The sequence below is a fragment of the Prinia subflava genome, chromosome Z (assembly GCF_021018805.1).
Source record: "Prinia subflava isolate CZ2003 ecotype Zambia chromosome Z, Cam_Psub_1.2, whole genome shotgun sequence".
NCBI lineage: Eukaryota > Metazoa > Chordata > Aves > Passeriformes > Cisticolidae > Prinia > Prinia subflava.
The window spans coordinates 100,186,440-100,195,895 of record NC_086283.1 but is presented as its reverse complement, the minus strand read 5'-3'; positions in this window follow the sequence as shown (position 1 = coordinate 100,195,895).

The following is a 9,456-nucleotide window of genomic DNA, read 5'->3' as shown; positions in this document are numbered from 1 at the left end:
TTCACACTTGAGACCCCCAGTGTTTTCCTTCCTATTATCGTGATTACAAAGCATGTAATCCCCTTTCTCCCCTTTTTTTCCCTTCATTTGATCTGTCACCAAGGAGCTGTTTTCTTTACTCCCCTGGCTGCTCTGCCCCTCCCAGCCCCTGCCATCCCTGGGAAACACAGGCAGGCACACATGGCCTTTACTGTAAGGCATCCCTCAAAGCAAGGGGAAAAAAAAACAAGATCAAAAAGTCACAAGTGTGGCAGATGTCAAGTGGTCCCTCAAGATCTCCACTTAACCCCTTCCTCAGGCTTTGCTGGACAAGAAATCAATCAGGAGGAAAAGCAAAGCTTTTCTAAAACTTTTCTGTGTTTTATTATAAGCCAGGGGTCAGTTTGTTTATCCCAGTGCCTTGCCCAACTACAGGAAACATTTAATGAACTGGCTTAAAACCCTGGCTATGAACACATTTTCTACTAATTGGGGTTGTTTATGACTTCATGTAATAAAGTTTGACATTGCAAACTGTGAACACTTTTTACAGTTCTCCCCCTGAAATGTCATCTAAAACCAGGTGTATGAAATGTCTGTGCAGCAGTTAAGCAATCAGTACCTCTTATCTAAATGACAGAGATGTATGGGGCATTTAAATCCTAATGATTATAAATGGGGGAGAAAATAAGCGTGGAGGAACTTTTCCATCTTTTTTCTCTAAGTACAGTATGCCTTGCAAATTTATCATATTCTCCACAAGCCACCTTAGGATTGCCTATGACTCCTTACAAAATGAAAAATTGCAAACTGTTTTGCAGAGGGAAAATAACTTCTCAAATTGCAGCTTTGTCTGCAGTTTGGAGAACCCTGCCCAAGTTAAAACTGGAAAAAAAAAAAAAGTAATAAAATACTGTAAGTCAGCCTGGAAATGTAGAAATCTTTGAGCAGTTTGTTGGAATAAGCCCTTGAAAAATTATTTCCCTGTGAGCACAGTGGGTTTTCAAAGTCTGCTGAAGACTGGAGAGGAGCAGGGAACAGTTCTATTTATGTATTTTATTCTGAGTCAGTTTTGGTTTACAGCTGCTGGTTGCAGTTCTGCAATCAGTTCTACCCTGGCAGACCTTTTCACCTAGGCAGAGATCCTGTGAGGGCTTTTCATCTTTGCACAGGACATAACTCCCCCAGTTAGATCAGATTGCAGGATCAGGGCCCGAGCGTGAATACATCCAGTCCTCGCAGGAAATGCTTGACTCAGCCAAAGAAGTGTAACTCAAGAAAAAGCACTCTACTTCGTGTGGAAAAAAACACCCTCTCTGAATGTATTAATCTCCCTCATTCTGTCACTGCAACCAGCATCTGCAAGAAAAAGTGACACTTGCTACTTCTGTGATGTGCCAGTCCTCTTCCAGGATCATCCTGGAAGAATAAAATTACAGCCAAATCCTGCACAGGTACAGAGGTCTGTAATTATGTCCCTTCATGCTTGACTGGCATCCTGATTTTGTGTGATGCAGTTCGATCTTTATCTGCCTGATTACAGGCACAATGGGAACAGGAGCATGACCTTCATCTCTACTTTTCCACCCCCAGCAGACTGGGGATTTTCAGCCCTTTGGTCTGGCTTATCACTGGTGATCCAGCCACTTTTCCAAGACAAAACAGTGGAAATTTGTTCAGGAGTGTCCAGGACTTGCAGCACACACACTTTTTCCTTTTGTGCATCGCAGCCTTTCACCTTTGGAGGAGCCCAGCCACACCAACACACCCAAACACGTGCACAGCAGGTCCCTGCCTCCAGCAGGTCTGCACAAGGCAAACCCTCTTCTGTCACCATGAGTTTTCTCAGTTTTCTGAGAATTCATATTAAAGTAGGAATTTTCACTTCTCACGCTCGATCCGTGTAAACAAGAGATTGTTTTTTGTAAACACCGTCATTGCTTTTGCATTCTTCTTGATGAGAGGAGAGTTGGTTGACAGTCCTTTTGACCAGTGTTCACCCTCCAACCCACGGTCACCTTTCTAAAAGTATATAATAGTATGGAATAAACAAATCAGGGCTTCTGCCCCTGCTCTGATTTTCTCCAAAGTTCCATGTGTCCATGTAGTCATTTCAGTGTAGCAAACTCAAACAGTGACACTCTTCCCTTGCTTTTTCTTCGTAACTGATGCCCTCTCCTAAATTCTACTTGTCTGCTGGCTGAGGACAATGAATTCCACACATTGAGGCACATGCTGGGAGACACATCCAGAGAGAGAACTGAAGGTGGGAACCCAGAGCATGTGAGCTAGCAAGGATTGGATCCAGCACCACGGACCCAAAACATGAGAGGACACAGGGTGTCATGCAAAAGGGGCAGGCCAAGCTCAACACACAAAATCTTTGAGCTGCAGGTGGTAGCCACAGGGCAAAGGGACACACCAGGCTCAAGGGTACGTAGAATGGTGCATACCTCTGCAAATATTCAATTTTTAATGAGCTCTGGGCCAGGGCTGAAAATTCTGGGATACTCAAGTTAGTTATGAATGTGGCCATGAATCTAAGCACGTGACTGCAGGCTCACTGGATCTTCAAACCAGTCTGAGCAGCATGGATAGATGTCTGGCATCAAAATATCCTAGGTCTCAAGCATCTAATTTGCCTTCCTGCATCTGAAAATTCAGAAGTATCTCTCAGTCTCCTGAGGTCTCTAAATACGTTTGAAAATCTGGCACTTAACATCTGGGATCTGTGGAAAAATGACCCCCATTACTGAGAACATTTAACAGCCTTCTAATTAAGACAAACAGGGACAAATCTTATTTTCTGTATTTTGTTTTCTTGGTTGTTTTTTTTTTTTTCTAAAATTGTCCTAAGGACATCTGGAACATAGCTGGGATTCTCAATGCAATGCTTCATGCAGCATTATATATTGTTCACTTAGCTCCTGTCGCTAAGGAGTATTTTTCTGTGTCATTTATAGATAAAATACTGTCAAGTAAGGTCAGTGTTTCTTTTTTTCTTGATTTCCGAAGAGGATAAAAATACAGTGCAGGTGCAAATAATCTTTTTTTTTTCTTTCTTTTTTCTTTTTTTTTGTAAAAAAACTGTTTTCCTTTCTTTCAGTACCTCCACCACAGCATAAGGGGGAAAAAAGAGAAATAGTTTTCTCTAATGCTACAGGATTTTTCTCTTTAATCAAAAGCATTTGATGGCTGAACATTAATAACATGTTTGTCAGTAACAGTAGTCTGGTTCAAACACCATTCTTTGAACTAGAGTATCATATTTGGGTACATTGCAAGTCCACAGTGATTTTTACACAGCGTTTTATTTTACCTTTTCCTTGTGTCAAGAGATTCAAATTACATGTGAACTGACAGACAGATGCAATAGATCCTCTGCAGAGAATAATGGTAGGCAATGGGTTTTGTAACTTTTCAAAGTGGACTGCCATATTTCAAGTGCCTAACCTGGTGATGAATCTGCTATCATTTACCATTAAATGCTTTGGTCTCTGCTTTCAGACATGCTTTTTGTTTCAGCCTTGTCATGAAATACAAAGAATGACCATTCTTTGCTCTTCTTAAAATCCGTGCCAAAACTATAACAAATTCCAGGACAAGCAGGACAAAACCCAAAATAAACCTATGAAATTGTGTCATATGGCAATCTAACTATAATGTGGAAGAGATATGAATGTCATGGAGATCTTCCACAGCCATCAAAGTCTGGAAGAATCTCTAACAGATTATGCCTGGCATTTGAATGGAAACAAATAAATATTTAACAGTTCAAAAAGATGTAGGTGTTTGTGCCAGGCTCAGATAGGGTATCAATCTTTGGTCTTTGAAATAAAAGATTTATTCTTTATTGGCAAAATAATTTTTTTAAATTTTTTAGAAAAATTTAAGAGGGTGGGAAATATTTGAGAGAGTTTGAGATCATTTTGGTTTGTCTAATGTCTCTGATACTGGCATATACAATGCAGAGAAATGACAGATTGATGGTCCCCACAAATATCAAAGACTATCACCTGCTGGCCCAAATATGGCATACCCTTATGGTGTCAGATTCTACTTGTGCTTTTTATTATGGTTTACTTAAAAAGGTCAGAGTAGACTGGGAATCCCAATGAAATTCAATCTCTCCATTTAACAAGGAATCTAGTAAGATGCCTTGAATAGGATAGGAAAACTGTATTTTGAGGACTGGAGTAATCCCAAAGGAGTCTTATTCTGGCCACAGATGAAATAAACTGATCTGATACTTTATTCACAGTCAAGCAATATTTTACTTCTTATTTTTAATTAAGATTTTATTTCTAAGTGTTTCTATGTACAGACATAGGATTTGTGAGAGATACCATAAAGTAGTAGGAACATTGTTTTATATATGGATATAATACAACAAAATATACCTGTCCAAACTCAGGAAAGCAGAAACCTGAAACAAAAACTGCACTTCTACAGGTAGCAATTTATTTGCCCACATATCTGCTCTGTGAGGTATATGAGGAACAAGGGAATATGATCTCATTGAAGGAAGAATGATTCCCTCATCCAGATTCCCATCAGCACATAAACCATAACCTCACATTTCAGAATATTAGATTCAGCCCCACAGAACAATATGACACACAATGGTTCTTTGTCAGCTCCTCTCTATCACTAGGCCAAGAAGCTGTCCCATTTAACACTGTGACAAGATAATAGCTTCAATATCTTCTCCTACCTCTGGTGGAGATGTTTGCCTTCAAAAATAGTTGGATTTCTAGTGTATGCATGAAAATATCTGAAAAAAAGTAAGAAGCTAAAATAAACATCTCCCAATTTTTAAATACTACTTCTACTGTGGGAAAAAAAAATCATAGGTTTCATTTCCAGTGTGCTTGCTTTCCTTCAACTGAGACAATGTCACTTTCAAGGCTGGAGAGAGGAGTTCTTTTACAGATTATCTCTGCAGCCTAGCATCAGTCCTCAGACACTGTTTATGTCTGACTGTAGTGCATGCAGTTAGTCCCCCTGCTGTTATAACCACCAAAACTGCATGCAGTTCCTTCCAAAGAAAGAAACCTGTAGTCAGGCCCCGTTTGCTGGGGAGTAGACCCATGCCTGCTGACAAAATAAAGGCAGCACTGAGAAAAAAAAAAAAAAGGCAGCTTTTGGAGTTACACATGAGATTTCACTTTTCAGCACACTTGGCAACAAAAAACAGAGCCAACAGAAACGTACGTGCAATAAAAGGTAATATGTTCTTACAGCATCCATCACTCCTGGCAGGAGACCTACAAAATCCATTTCTCTTTTTTTCTTCTCTTTTCTGCTCTCCTCCATCAGTCATTGCCTTCAACCGCAGGTGAAAACCCTTGGAGTGTTCTTGAATTATTTGTTAGCATGTGATGTTAACATCATATTTTTAGGTTCCTGAGAAGCAGCTTCTGAAAGATCAGGCAGCCTCTCCTCTTCTGTGAGAGCCCCTCAGGAAGGTATTCCTCTGCCACGTCCCTTCATTAATGTCAACAAGATTATAGGAGCAGAGAGGTCAGGAGATACCTTACCCTGTTCTCCTTGGCTGACATATTTCAAAGCAGTCTCTGTGTCAGTGCAGACACTGCCTGCAGCATCAGGATTGTCTACTGAGAATTGTTATTCAGGGAATTATTACCAGGTCCCTGATTCAGCTTCATGTTTTCCCTGAACTGGCTGAAATCTGGCTGTCTTGGGTTATGTAACTAAAAAAATGGGTATTCTATTTAGTCTGTTGAAACCAGTTGGGAGATGGTTTCTTTTTCCTTTATCTCTTGTAACTCCAGGGGGAGGAGGGTGGATGCCTTCTGATAACAGCCCAGCTGTTAAACCAGGTGGGGCAGTGTTTGTGATCTCTGTCACCACTGCCCACCCTCGGGGATATCTTCTGTTCATGGGCCATTGAGGCTCACCAGGGACTGACACATTCCATCATCCATTGGGAGATGGAACACCCAGTGGGGAGGAGCCAACCATTCCTACCCAGATAAAAATGGGGACACAGGGACCCCAGACATTCCTCTTTTCCACTGGATTCCCAGAGGAAGACTGGACTCATCTCACCACCACTGAACCTGTCTGCAGGATCATCTCTGCTCCAACAGAACCACATCTGTCACTCCAGGAGGATTTATTTGGGCTGCTTCCAACTCCCTGGCCAACAGGGTGTCAGTTCGTATTCCTGACTCTGTCAGGGTTTTCTAGGACTTTTGTTTGTTTGCTCGTGGGGGTTTTTGTTGGTTTTTTGTGGGTTTTTTTGGTTGTTTTTTTTTTGGGTTTTTTTTGTTTTGTTTTGTTTTGTTTTGTTTTGTTTTACTACTGCATTTTTTTAATATTCCTAGTAAAGAACTGTTATTCCTATTCCCATATTTTTGCCTGAACGCTCCTAATTGCAAGATCATAATAATTTGGAGGGAGAAGGTTTTACATTCTTCATTCCAAAGGAAACTCCAGTTTTCCCTGACAGATACCTGTCCTTCCAAACCAACACACTGGCAACAGGTAGCAATCCAGTCTGTTGTGTATGATGGAAGCAAAGGTCTTCAGAGGCAGAAGCAGGCAGCAGCTCAGTTGCCAAAATAATTTTCTGATGGGTCAGTGTAGAACACTTTAGTCAGCTGCCTTTTAAATTAGTTCAGTTTCCTCCACCTTTGCCCTTTTTTTGGGTTCAGGTTCTATCTCTGCTCCTGGACAAGTCAGAAGGAAAGTGAACCCTGCCATGCATTGCAGCACCACTGCATATCCCAGGCTGTCTCCCAGTGGAAAGAGTTAATCTTCTATGGATGAACAGCCAGAACATCTGAGCTGAGTGGTCTGGGATGTAATCAGGTCTCCTGAGAAGTCATTGCAGCAACGTTGGCATTTAAGTCTTCAGAAAACTTTGCAAGCAAACTGTGAGCGTTGGCTGAGGAGCTAAAATGTTCTAAGATGTTCTAAATGTAAAATGTTCTACAGTTTCTAAAACGTAACATAAATACCTGCCACAAGAAACCCCGTCTAGTCTGTTTTTTTCATAAAACTGTCCTCTTTGGACTGCAGGTAGCTGCAGAGTAGACTTAACTAATAAGAAAAATTATCACCTTTTTCTGATTACTACCTAAAAAATTACAGGAAACATATTTAAACATTCATTCCTTTGTCTCAGCACAGAATAATGTTCAACATAACTTTTTAATTATTTTTTTAACTTTTAAGCAGAACTTAATTCCCGCCTTTAGAAATCTGATGGAATTTTCTCAGTTTATCAATGAAAGTGTTGTCAGAAATGGAGTGAAGCATGTGATAAAAGAGCTTTCACTAGGTTTATGAACTTAGGTGTAGCACCTGATAGTGGATTCTCAGTGCTGGGAAGCATCTCCTTTCAAAGAAAGAAAGGTGGTGCCTTTCTTTAGTGTTAGCCCTACCTTGGGCCTTCATCTGGAGCTCACTGAACCAGCAGCATGGGGAAGAGCACAACTCTGTGCCTGGGTAATTTAATTATTAAATAGTTTAATCCTGACCCTCCCAGGGCTGCCTCAGATACACCAATTTCTGCTAAATCTGCTTGGGCACTGACACCTGCTCATTGGAAACCAGGGTGATGTAACCAAACCCATTTCTGCTCAGATTGTGAAGGCTGTTGGTGCTGCTGATTGAGACCTGAAAAAAACTTGCTTTTCTGTAACTGCCTCTTTCACAATTTTTGTTTTGAGTTTCTTTTGGTTGGGATCATTTTTCATAATCATCATTACACCACCTTAAAATCTCACAATGAGACATGTGCATAGTAATAGCCAGGAATTCCAAAACACTGTTTTCAAGGTTACAAAGGACAGTGTACACTGGACAAAGAAGTAGAATCTGTCCAATACAATGAGGCTGCCTTCTTTTTGTCTGCACTTAGGACTGGACATAGAGCTAGAAACAGGTTCATTATTGCCCATACATGAAATTCAAAACTGAGAACACTGAAGGAAAAAAAAAATCTAAAATTTAAACCATAACCACACCAGCCTTTGGACATGAAATATAATGTATTCAGCAGCTGCACATTCTTCAGGTTGCACCAAAACAGCTGCAAAATGACTGTGTGCCTCAGTAGAAGTGAAATCCAAACACAGAGCAGTCTGCATCTTAACCATAATGTACACAGGCCACCACATCTGCTACAACAGCACCTTCCATCAGCAGCCAGCTAGAAGAATCAATTACTTCCTAGAAGAGCTCTGGACATATTTTAAACACAGAAAAAATGTTGTTTTCAAGAGGTTACTTTTCAAGACGTGTAATCAAGTGTCTGACAAAACAATAGGCCTGTGCATTACCAAACTGCATGAAAATGACTGACTCCTGCAACAAGCAAATTCCACAGGACCCAGCTCTTCCTCTGGAGGAAGAACAAAGGGTAGAGCTGTTCCAAGGATAATACCCTGCATCCAACAAGGAGCTCTAGATCAGACTAAAATGTTTATATTACATACACCAAACTGCTAAGCCTGAGCAAAGCTGGCACTCCCCAATTCACAAGGATAACACTACAGAGAAGAGTAGAAATCACAAAGGGAGTGGCTCCCTGTAACTCTGTGGAAGAAAATACATAAACAAAAGACAAAGGATGTAAATGGCAGGCTAGCAGGAATCTGTGGACAAACTTGTATGAGGCAAAGATCTGCAAATATTCAGTTCTATCATTTGACATTTTATTGGAATGGGCAGATTCCATTAGAGGATTCCTTGCCTGGTTCACAAGTATATCACACCTGCAGAGGGAAAGGAGCATATGGGGTAGTGTCCCTATATAGAACATAAATAAGCATAACATTCTGTATAAAAACCCCTTAACTCATGACATTCAGACTTCAACAAGAATACGTCAAACTGGAAAACTGTATAAAATCCACATGAACTAAAAATGGACCTGTGAAGGAGAGCAGGGAGACAGATAAGCTATAGATTATAATAATTTAGAGTGGGAATATAGAGCATCAATGACAGGCATTGACTGACATTGGAAAGACCTCTACCATCACAAAAGGGCACCAAAATATATCAGAAGAAATACCAGACTGTCACAGTTTAGTGACAGTGTTCCCCACTTAGACCTTCTCCCTGTTAGCACTTCCATTGGAAAGAGCAGCACAAACTCTCACTGCTACAGTGGAAGACACAAAAGGTGAATTATTTGATTATGGGTTGAGATAAGAGCAATTAACTAGAAACAGCAATGAGATGAAAAACCAAACAGTAACAGCAACAATAGTAATAGCAACAGTGTACAAAGGAGAAGGTGATTTGCATCACCAGCCTGAGACAATGCACAATGCTGGACGGACCCTACACCCATCACATTTGCTCACAACCAGAAACCACACACAGTCTTCTTCTCCAAAGTGAGAGTCCCTCAGTTTCACCCTCAACCCCCTGGCAGTTATGTGCATAATATAGAATAATAATGTGGACACACCCACACACCTCCAGGCTCCACCCCTT